We start from the raw sequence: 12627 nt of genomic DNA on the forward strand, positions 1-12627 counted from the left end.
TTGGAATGCAGAGGACATCTGTTGTTTTTCTCTATCAGCATTCTACCTCTTTCTTTTGGAGAACTCCTCCTCCCCCACTGCATGCTGGCTTGGTGGGGGCTGTCAATCACAGTTCAGTGCCCTTCCCTAGTCAGGGGATGACATCCAATCCCAATTAGGCCAATTGGAAGTGCTTTCTCTGGAAGGAACTTTTAGTGGGAAACAGGAGAACAGAAAACTCTTAAAGCTGATTCATTCTGGGGCAGTATCCTGAAGGGATTTTTTTTTTTTTTTTTTTTTAAGATGACCAATAAGGGTCATCAGTCAAGGGTTAAAATCCTTGACTTGGTGTTGTCAGCACCATGATCTCCCAAGTGAGCTAACCGGCCTTCCCTATATGGGGATTTGAACCCGTGGCCTTGGTGTTATCAGCACCACACTCTCCCAAGTGAGCCATGGGCTGGCCCTCTGAAGGAATTTTTTTCATTCGTTTCTGTTACCTACATACCCAGAACTACCCTGATTCCTATATATCTTGATACTTGGCTGTTAAGATTGTCCCCCACTTTTTTCTTCAGATTGTCTTTTGATTCTGTGAATTTTCACCTTTTCTATCAATATATTTTAGTTCCTCCTTAAGTTAGTCAAAATTGGTTTCTGTTGTTTGTAGCCAAGGAACTTTAACTAGTAGTTGATCCCTTAGCATTAGCCCAGTTAGAAGGGTCTTATATTGCTGAATTTAGCTTTTCGTGTCAGCCTTATGCAGCGTCCTCCTCTTGAATTTTCTCCCAAGTGCACAGTTGAATTTCCCTGCAGTCAGGGCCATACTAGTCCATCAGATGGGTTGGTATGTGTCTAAATCAAACAGTGGACAGAGACCAAGACTTTGTTTCTAGGAAAGTTCTTAGGAAACCAGTAGATACACTGAATATTTGTGTGCCCCACAAATTAGTTAATATTAATATTAATGTGTTGAAACCCTAACCCTCAGTGTGGCTGTATTTGGAGATGGGGTCTCTAAGGAAGTAATTAAAGTTAAATGAAGTCATAAGGGTGGGGCCCTGATCTGATAAGATTAGTGTCTTGTAAGAGACACCAGTAAACTTCCCCTGACCCCCATGCATGCACACACTGAGGAAAGGCCATGTGAGGACATAGTGAGAAGGTAGCCATCTTCAAGCCGGGAAGTGAGCCCTCACTAGGAACTGAATTGGCTGGCCCCTTGATCTTAGGCTTTCTGGCCTCCAGACCTGTGGGAAAATACATTTTTGTTGTTGAAGCCATGCAGTCTGTGGTATTTTGTTATGGCAGCCCAAAGCAGACCAAGACAGATTTAAACAGATATGTGAAGGTGGAGAGAAGGGTATCACTGAATTTCACTGATCAAGAGCACTCATTCCCAAACTGTGTTAAATCTAGCCAACTCGCCACATAAGGAAGTAAAAATTAATTGATTGGGTGTTTGTAGTGGGGAGGACAGATGAAAGATGTGAGAGGGGATAGAACCAACTTTTTCTGTATTTTATGTTTTCTTCAACATATAGTCCATAAATATCTTGTCACTAGATCAAGGTAATTATTACACCACCACCACCACACACTCACTCACACACACACACACACACACACACACACACACACACACACACACACGCATTAAAACAGATGTCATGTTAGTTATTAGGGAAATGCAAATCAAAACCACAACGAAATAACACTTTACACCCACTAGGATGGCTATAATAAAAAAGAAAAACAATAACAAGTACTGCAGAGAATGTGGAGTAACTGGAAACCTGACACATTGCTAATGGGCATGTAAAATAGTACAGCCACTGTGGAAAATAGTGCAGTCACCATGGAGGTTTGGCAGATCCTCAAAAAGTTAAACATAGAGTTACCATATGACCTAGCAATTCTACTCGTAGGTATATACCCAAGAAAATTGAAAACATGCTCATACAGAAACTTGTATACAAATATTCATAACAGCACTATACATAATAGCAAAAAATGGGAAAAAAACAAATGTCCATTAATCATTGAATGGATAAACAAAATGTGGCATGTCCGTAAATGAAATATTATTGAGCCAAAAAAAGGAATAAAGTACTGATATGTGCTGCAACATGAATGAATCTTGAAGACATTATGCTCAGTGAAAGAAATCAGACACAAAAGGCCACTGCTACAGATTGAATTGTGTTCTCCAAAGTTCCAGGTATTAGAAACTTAACCCCCACAAGTGGATTTCTATACTTACAGACCTTGGACAACCAGTCCTTTGGTAATACCATCCAACTTTGCATTTTCCATCAAAATGTTAAGCAAGAAGAAATTACTCAGAGAACAAGGAGAAAAAGTTGATTATAAATTATGAAACACTAATTTAAGAAAAACCTATACTGTGGTTCTGGCTGGTTAGCTTAGTCAGTTAGAGCACAACGTTATACCACCAAGATTGAGCGTTTGGATCCAGTTACTGGCCAGCCACCACAAAAAGAAAACACACAAAAAAATCGATATTGTATACAATGCTGATAATAAATGTAATACAAAGTTTTACAAGATGTAAACAATATCCAAATGCATAACTTAGAGAGTCAACGTCTCCTATAATCCTATTGTAGGAGTTAACGTAATGCTAGCCATTTAATAGATCAATCCTAACATCTTAAGTGCCTGAAAAATAAAAGTTTTGTTTTGCTCCTGAAATCCAAAATAGGGTTTGGCCACTGATCAGTAAATTGCTTTCCTCCAAGCAGTGATTCAGGGACCCAGGTTCCTTCCATGTGTGTCTCCATCTTAAACACACAGCTTCCAAAGTGGCCACAGAAAGAGAAAGAGCATGGAGAACTGTTTTTTAATTCCATTGGCCACATCTCAGACACATGTTCATAGTTATTTTCAAGAGAGCCTGAGAAATGTAAGCTAATGAGTACCCAGGAGGAAGAGGAAAGAGATTTATTGAACTGGTCTCTGCCAGACCCATCCACTGATGACGTATGTCAATAGTTTAGAGCAAAGTCCTCCAATTTTTTTTTGGTATGCATATCCTAATACATAATAGCATTTAAAAAATGAAAATAAAATCATACCATGCGTACTGGATACTATGTATAGGGTAGGCTAATTCAGATAACACCCACACTTACTTTGCTGTCTTCCACACCCATTCAAAATTTAGAATACACTGATACAAACTTTGGTAACCTCAGGCAGACATTACACACTGTTACTCAGTTGTTCTTCAAGCTGACTCAGATGCTATTCAGCACACTCTCACATGCTAGCCTGTGATGATGGCTAGCCCCAGTAAGAAGAACTGAAGGGCAGTTTCACGTCTCTGCTGAGGTTTATCTCCCTAAGGAGCTGCCTTCTTTACTCCTTCAAAATAAAATTCATATTCTCTGACTTTTTATATTATCTGTTTTTATTTTAACCTCAGATGCATTTATCATTCTCTGCATCATGGCACATTATTGTCTTTGGTCCATGAAATTCTCTCTCATTCTCTCTCTCAGTCAATCTCTTTTATCACATATAAGAGGGTACTGCAAAAAGTTCATGGAAAGATTTGTATTATCTTTTAATTTTATTTTCCCATGAACCTTCTGAAGTACCTTCATATTTGTTTTCTGCTTATTTAGCTTCTCTTCCTATTTATTATTTCTATTTTCTTTGGATCTGTTCTGTTGTTCTTTGTCTAACTTCTTGACTTTAAAACCTTAGCTCTTTAAATTTCAGTCTATGTTCTTGTCCAATATAAGGACTCAAGGCGATGTATTTCTCCTTAAGTACATCTCACAAGTTTCAATATATTTTTTAAATCATTCAATTCTAAATATTTTATGATTCCCTGAACAATGTCTTCTTTGATCTGTTTAGTAGTATATTTGAAATTTTCCAAACATATAGGGTCAGGTCTTTTAAGTAGTTGGTGTTACTGTTTTTATTGTCTTCCAATCATGATGTACACACACAATGTAGTAAGTTCAGTATATGGATTCTTTGGTATTTGAGACTTGTTTTGTAGCCTAGAGCATGGTCAGTATTTATAAAAACTTCATGGAAGGGCCGAGCCCGTGGCGCACGCGGTAGAGTGCAGCACTGGGAGCACAGCGACGCTCCCGCCGTGGGTTCGGATCCTATATAGGAATGACTGGTGCACTCACTGGCTGAGTGCTGGTCATGAAAATGACAAAAAAAAAAAAAAAAAAACTTCATGGAAATGCTTGATGAAAATATATATTTTCTTTTTTTTTTTTTTTTTTTTTTTTTTTTAAAGATGACCGGTAAGGGGATCTTAACCCTTGACTTGGTGTTGTGAGCACCACGCTCAGCCAGTGAGCGAACCGGCCATCCGTATATGGGATCCGAACCCGGGGCCTTGGTGTTCTCAGCACCGCACTCTCCCGAGTGAGCCACGGGCCGGCCCTGAAAATATATATTTTCTAATATTGGGTAACATTTTCTAAATATAATCTATTAAATCAAACCTGTCTTTTTAACTGCTTCCTAGTCTTGGATCTCCCTGTCAGAATTGTATGCTATCTGTGACATCTCTGGCAAGGGTAATTCAGTTTTTCCTTTCTTTGTTAATGTGACATGAAATATTTGAAAATTATATGGTGTATGTGGTATGCTTGATATTAAACTGTGAATTTCTGGAGTTTTACACCTAATAGCTCGTCAAAATTTTAAGATAGTAGATTTGATATCATCTTTTTTTTTTCTCAAGATGACTGGTAAGGGGATCTTAACCCTTGACTTTGTGTTGTCAGCACCATGCTATCCCAAGTGAGCCATGGGCTGGTCCCTTGATATCACCTTTATATGAAAAAATTGACTCCAAATTTTAAGCTGAAAAGTCATTGCAAAATTATTTAGAAAATAATTACAACCATGTGATGAAATCTCTGTAAGTCACATGGTTTAGATTATGAATTATATCAAATCGTTTGTAGTTTTTGTAAAAAGTATATGTTAGCATAGAAATAGAGTTCAGACATATATCCCAGTGTCCACAGGAATTTTAGAAATGACAAAATAGTGTTTTTCTCAGTGAGGAAGGTATGAGTATTTAATAAATGGCAAAGGCACAATTAGTCATCCATCTGGAAAAAGTTAAGATTGAACTCCCAAACTCACTACATTCAGAAATAAATTCTGGATGCATTAAATTTTAAATGTAAAACTAATTTAAAAATTTAAAATAAAATTTTGGAGCCTAAATGTATAACTTATGATTTATGAAAACCTTTTAAACAAGAGAAAAACTCAATGTCAAGGAAAAGTTAGGTCTATATGACCTCATAAAATCTATTTTTTGATAAGGGAAAAGATAACAAAGCCAAAAGATAAATAAATGATAGACTGGAAAAATGTTTGCAATGCATGGAATTGAAAAAGGATTAATACTTGAAATATACATGAGAGTCTATAAATTGATTTTAAAAAAAGACAACTCAACCATCTGCAGCAATGGGGGCCATAGTTAATTCCACTAACTTTCTTCTAAGCTCCCCCTCATGAAGAGAGGCCCCACAGAGGAGCTGCTCTCCATAGATATGCAGCAGAGTGGATTTGAGCAATACAAGAGAAGGACTATGTCAGCAAGGGGTGGACTGTGTACACAACCTCTTAGATCTACTTTCAAAAAGAGAATCTGCTGTGATGAGCATAGGTAGTTGACAGCTTCCAATGGCCGTACCTTTGGGATTCACCCCAGCATTCCTGCTAAGGCACATTCTCCCTAGTTAGTCCTAGCCAGTGAATGAACCCAGTGGGCACACTACAGCTGGGCTATTTCTGCCTGATGTGGGACTCTTCTAATGGGCAATCGGCTTGGCCAAGACTTTTTCAGAGGTGTGCTACACTCTGAGCCTCCTCCTACCCAATTCTCCTCCTTTCTTCTTCTCATTTCATAGGTGTCAGTTCTGCATCATGGTCTGAAGACTCTTTCTGTCTACGCCTGCTTCCTCTTATCATATCTTTCACAGGCATTTTCCCCTTGAACTTGTAATTCTGTCCTTAGTGTCTGCTTGTGAGAGGACAGAGACTCTAGGAGAAAGACCAAAGGGCCACAGTGAGAATGTTAGCTGAAAGCTAAAAGGCCTTGAGGAGGTTGTCAATGGGAGCACAATGGAAAAGTGAGGAAAATGCTATTGAAAGCTAAAGGAAACAGAATCCTTTCCCAGAGAGTTTGGCAATACTGTTACCTGAGGAATAGGAAATGTTTCTAATAAGCTTATTTATCTATCCAAGGAGATATCTATGCAGAATATTGAAAGTGCTACCTGGTTTCCACATGCTGGCTATGACAAAACATGAGGGAAAAGGGAAAAACTAAAAGACAAACTATTAAATATAAAGGAGATCACATATTGTATAATTCCATTTATATGAAATGCCCAGAACAGGGAAATCTATAGAGACGGAAAGTAGATTAGTGATTGCCTATGGCTGGGTGGAGAGGGTTAGAGGTGTGCCATGATCTGAATGTGTCCCTTCAAAATTCATATGCTGGAACTTAATCCTACTGTATTAAAAGGTGTGGCATTTAGGAGGTGGTTATGTCATGAGAGTGGAGCCCTCATGGATGGAATTTAGGGCCTTATGTAAAGGTTTGAGGGAGTGGGTTTACTCCCTTCCATATCTTCTGCCATGTGAGGACACAGTGTTCATACCTTTTACTCTTCTCCTCTTTCACCATGAGAGAATGCAGCAAGAAGACCCTCACCAGAAACCAAATGCCAGTGCCTTCATCTTGGATTTATAAGCCTTCAGAACTGTGAGAAACAAATTTCTGTTGCTTATAAATTACCCAGCCTCTGGTATTTTGTTATAGCAGCACTAATGTACTAAGACCGAAATTGGTATCAGGAAGTGGGTGTGCTGCTGTAACAAATACCTAAAAATTTGGAAGCGGGTTTGGAATTGGGTAGGGACTAGAAGGGTTTGGAGGTGTCAGCTAGAAAACTCATAGATTGCTGTAACTATTGCTATATGGGTGATTCTGGTGAGGGCTCAGAAGAAGAGAGCTGTAAGGAAAGCTTCAGTCTTCTTAGAGATTATCTAAGTGGTCATCATCAGAATGCTGGTAGAAATATGAACAGTAAAGGCCATTCTGATGAAATCTTAAGAAGAAATGAGGAATACCTTACTGGACACTGGAGGAAAGGTCATCTTTGGTATAAAGTGGCAAAGAATGTGGCTGAATTGTGTCTGTGTCCTACTACTTTGTGGAAGGCAGAACTTAAGAGTGATGAACTAGAATATTTGGCAGAAAAATATCTAAGTAAATTGTTAAAGGTTCTGCATGGCTTCTTGTGACTGCTTATAGTAAAATGTGAGAAGAGAGAAACAAATTAAAGATAGAATTTATTATCAAAAGGGAAGCAGAACTTAAAGATTTGGAAAATTCTCAGCCTGGCCAGGTTGTAAAATTGTGCTGAGGGAGAACAATAAGGCTGTGTCAAAGGGACCTTTTGACAAGGAGATTAGGATGGTGATAAAGTTTGGATATGTTTGTCCCCCCCAAAGCTCAGGTTGAAACTTAGTTCCCACTGTGACAGTGGTAGAGGGTGGGAGACCCTATTATGGTAATTGAAAAGTGGGGCCTTGGGCCAGCCCATGGCTCACTTGGGAGAGTGTGGTGCTGATAACACCAAGGCCGCGGGTTCGGATCCCATATAGGGATGGCCGGTTTGCTCACTGGCTGAGAGTGGTGCTGACACCACCAAGTCAAGGGTTAAGATCCCCTGACCAGTCATCTTTTAAAAAAAAAAAGAAAAGTGAGGCCTTGAAGACATGATTAGATTGTGAAGACTATGCCCTTGTGAATGGGTAGATCCATTCATGGACTAATGGGCATGGTTCTGATGGCTTTAAAAGGAGGGTAAGTGAGGAGATTAGTCTCTCTTTCTCTTGGTTCTTCCATTTTTGCCATGTGATACACTGCATCTCTGGGGAGATGCAGCTAGCCAACAAGGCCCTCACCAGATGTGTTCTTTTAGACTTTGGACTTCCCAGCCTCTGAAACTGTAAGAAATAAATTTCATTTCTTTATACATTACCCAGTTTCAAGTATTTCTGTTATAAGCAACAGAGATGGACTAATACATATGGATAGAAGAAAGTCAGATGCTATTCATCAAGACAATGGAGAAATGACAGCAAAAGCAGAGATTATTGGTGCTGCTCCTCCCATCACAGACCCAGAGTGCCAGGGCCTTGCAGGAAGAATTGTTTCATACGAAGAGGCCAGGGCATCTGTGGGATCTCAGGGGTCATTTCCCAGCACTGCCTCAAGTCTCTGCCCCCCACATTTGGGCACAGTACTCCTCAGCTGCCCCAGCTGTGGCTCAAGAAGACCCAGGTGTGGCTCAGACTGCCTCTCTGGAAGATACAGGCTGTAAACCTTGGCAGCATTCACATGGTGCTAACTCTGCAGGTGTGTGGAGTGAATGAGCTTTGAAGGCATGGCTACCTCCACCTAGATTTCAAAGGATGCCTTGGAGATCCTGGGGCCCTGCCATGAGGGTGGGACCACTGCAGAAAGCCCTCACTAGGGTGAAGCCCAGTGGAACCATGATGTCAGGGTCACCACAGAGAGCCCCAACGGGGGCCACTGAAGACAGCTCCCACTAGGGCAATGTCTAGTGGAGCTGTGGGGGTGGGATCACCCCTGAGACCCCAAAACTGCAGAGCCACCAGTGTGCACCTCAGCCTGGGACAGCCACAGGCACAAGACTCCAACCCTGGGAGCTGCTGCATGGGTTGTGCCCAACGAAGCCATGGGGCAAGGCTTCCAGGGGCCTTGAGAGCCCAACCCCCACTGCTGTGGAAAGCAGGACATGGAATGAAAGAAGATTATTCTCAAGTCCCAAGATTTTTATTTATTTATTTTTTGATGGCTGGCCAGTGTGGGATCGAAACCCTTGATGTTGGTCTTATCAGCACCACACTCTAACCAAGTAAGGTAACCAGCCATCCCTTCAAGTCTCAAGATTTAATGTTGTTTGCCTTGTTAGGTTTTGGACTTGGGACCTGTAACCCCTAGTTCTTCTTATCTGTTGCTCCCTTCTGAAATGGGAATTCTATCCTATGCCTATCCCACAATTATATTTTGGAAGCACATAACTTGTTGGATTTCACAGGCTCACAACTGGAGGAGAATTTGCCTCAAGATGAATCATACCTTTTATTCTCACCCATGTCTGATTTACATGAAACTCTGGACCTTAGACTTTGGGGTTGGTGATGAAATAAATTTTGAGGCTACTGAGATGGGTGAATGTATTTTGCAGGTGAGAAGAACATAAATTTTAAAGGCTAGGGAAGAATGCAATGGTCTGAATGTGTTCCCCGATATTCATATGTTGGAACCTGAGACCCAATGTGATAGTATTAAGAGGTGACCCATTTAGGAGGTGATTAAATCATGAGGGCTCTACCCTCCTGGATGGGATTTGGGCCCTCATGAAAGGACTTATGGGTTCACTCCCTTCCATATCTTCTGTCATGTGAGGATGCAGCAAGAAGGTCCTCACCAGACATTGAATGCTGGTGCCCTGATTTTAGACTTCTATGCCTCCAGAACTATGAGAAATAAATTTCTTTCTTTCTTTTTTTTTTTTTTAAAGATGACTGGTAAGGCGATCTTAACCCTTGACTTGGTGTTGTCAGCACCATGCTCTCCCAAGTGAGCCACGGGCCAGCCCCAGAAATAAATTTCTATTATTTATCAATTACCCAATCTCGGGTATTTTGATACAGCAGCACTACTAAAGTAGGATGGGGGAAATGGAGAGTGAGTACTAATGGGTACCAGGTTCCTTTTTGAGTGATTAAAATGTTCTAGGATTGATTGTGGTGATAGTTGTACAACTGTACGAATACACTAAAAACCATTGAACTGTATGTTTTAAATGGGTGAGTTGTATCGTATGTGAAGTATATCTCAATAAAGCTAAGATATACATATGCCTAGGACCAGGACTTACTGGGCTTGGACATACAACTGTTTTTCACTGCCAGCCTCTCCAGATGGTAGATGATTCTAAAATTAAGAAATGTCTCTTGGCAGAAATAAAATCCAAGACACTGTCAGGAAAGTATTATCTAAAAAAGAATTAAGGGTTAAGACCTCAAAAAGATCTAACAGGTTGCTTTATAGTACCTGTCAGGTAGAAAAAAATCTCTCTAAACATCTCAAGGATATTTCACAGCAGTCTTTCAAGGTAGAGAAAAGCTTATCTCAAACAGATTTGTGAGAGTGGCTTTTGTTGAATGGAGTGGATTATAAATTGATGCATAAAAAACCCACAAAGTTTTTAAGAGAATTACTCTGGCAGAAGCATTATCAGCTGAGGCTAACAGAGACATAGTACAAAATAAAAAGAGGCCTTTGCACCCTACCCTTTTATTGGTAGGAAGCAGGCTGAGAAGGCTATGCAGATGAAAATTTAATCTTCTTACAGGAGAGGAAGGAACCAAGAGCCCAGACTCTGGGGTCAAAACCACAGTCAATGGCTCATAGGAAGGTGGACTAAGCTCTAATCAATCTACGCCTGTTGAATTTCAGAATTGTCTCTGCTATGTGCCTCCCATTTTCCCTCTTTTTGAAAGAGAATGATGATAGAGATTATCCCATGCCTTTCCCACCATTGTAGGTAGGATGTGTGTAGGGGGGCAGATAACCTGCCTCTTTGGTTCACAGATTTGCTATATAGGGAAGGGGTGTCAGAGACAGACCAATTAGGAGATAAATCAAGAGGCTCTTAAGATATTCCAGACAGGAGATGATGGCGGCTTGAAGTAGGTAGCAGTGGAGAAAATGATTAAGTGGTGAGATTTAGAATATATTTTGAAATTAGAGCCAACAGCCTCTGTTGATGTATTGGAAATGGGATATGAAAGGAAAAAGAGGAGTTGAGTATGAATATCACAATCTTTAGCCTGAAGAACTGAGTGAATAAAGGTCCCCCTTCAACATTGTTTGTCCCTTCTCAGAGCAAAATTTTCAAGAGTGACCTACACTGCAGTCTCCATTTTCTCACTTCTTACTGCTCATCCCAGTCCTATCTAGTGTCTGCCTACTACCATGCTACAAAAAAAAAGTGTTGATAATATCACCAATGGCCACCATGTTCCTAAATCCAATGAATACTTTTCCATCCTCTTTTTATGTAATCACTCTATTGCATTCGTACAGGTATCCATTACTTTTTGAAACGTTTCTTCTCTTGGCTTTTTTGAATGATGTACTTTTCTGATTTTCTGCTACCTCTCTGGTTGCTCATTCTAAATCTCCTTTTCTGATTTCTCTTCTAACTCATTATTAATGTAGCTCTTTTCAGTAGCTCTGGCTGACCCTTTTCTCACTCTGTACTCTTTCAATCCTAGGCTTCTTAAACCCACACTTCCTGGACAGACTTGTCTTCTGAGCTCCAGTACTATACATCTACCTGTATATTCAGAAAATCCCACAGACACCTCAAACTGAACATGTCTAGAACAGAACCCATCACCTCTTCTCACCAAACTTACTCTTCCTCCACTGTTTCTAGTCTCTGGAAGGAAATACCATCCACCCAAACTGCTCGGGTCAGAAAACTAAGTCGACTTCACTACTCACCCTCTCTCACACGTACTCCCATAAACAATTAATCACTAGCTCCTGTCATTTCCTCCTCTTAGATCACTCACTCTCAAACCTGTTAATTTCTTTTTATCCCTACTACTGCCACTGTTGTCGAAGCCATCATCATCACTTGCCTGGACTTCTGCATCAGCCCCCTTCTCTGGCCTCCTTGAATCCACTTTGGCCCCTCTCTAGCTCTGGCTAGAAGGTCCTTGTTCAAACACAAGTAGGACACCATGTACTTTCTCAGTTTAAAGTTCTTCAGTGATCTACCTTGGAATATATTCCATAATCCTTAAGATAGCACATAGGACTTTGAATGATCTGGACCCTGCTATTCCTTTTACCCCAATCTCATATCATTTCCCTTTATTTTCTGTGCCCAGCAACTCTGATCTTTTGTCAATTCCTTGAACCTGGAATGCTTTCTCTCACCTTTGAGACTTCACACTTCTTCTCTCTGCTTAAATAACTCTTCTCTATTCTATTCGTCTGGCTAACTCATACTCATCCTTCGGGTCTCATATGAAATGACATTTCCTCAGGGAAGCCTGCATTAATCTACCTGGATTGTCTGCTCACTCTGTTGTGTGTTTTCTTAACCTTCTGAACTTCTGTTTGGCAGCACTTTGCTTATGATTCTTGTAATTATTTAGTGGAGTATCTGTTTTGTGTCTGTCTTCGTCACCAGACTATTAGCTCCACAATGACAGACTGTGCCTGTTTTATTCACCATTGTATCCACAGTGACCAGTAGTGCCTGGCATGTAATTAGATGCTCACTAAGTATTTCTAGACTGACTGACAATCAGGGAAGGCTTAAGTAGCACTGGAGTTTGGGTACAGGCTAGAACTGTCTGAGACCACACCTCCTCTCCTCCCCTAAGGGAAGTTGTAAAGGCCAGGAGAAATGGAAGTATTCTATGACTTCATACACTGCTTCCTACAATATGAAAAAATACTCATTACAGTTTTACTTATTAGAGTGAATAATTAAGAAA

This window comes from Cynocephalus volans, chromosome 8, assembly GCF_027409185.1.
Source record: "Cynocephalus volans isolate mCynVol1 chromosome 8, mCynVol1.pri, whole genome shotgun sequence".
Taxonomy (NCBI): Eukaryota; Metazoa; Chordata; class Mammalia; order Dermoptera; family Cynocephalidae; genus Cynocephalus; species Cynocephalus volans.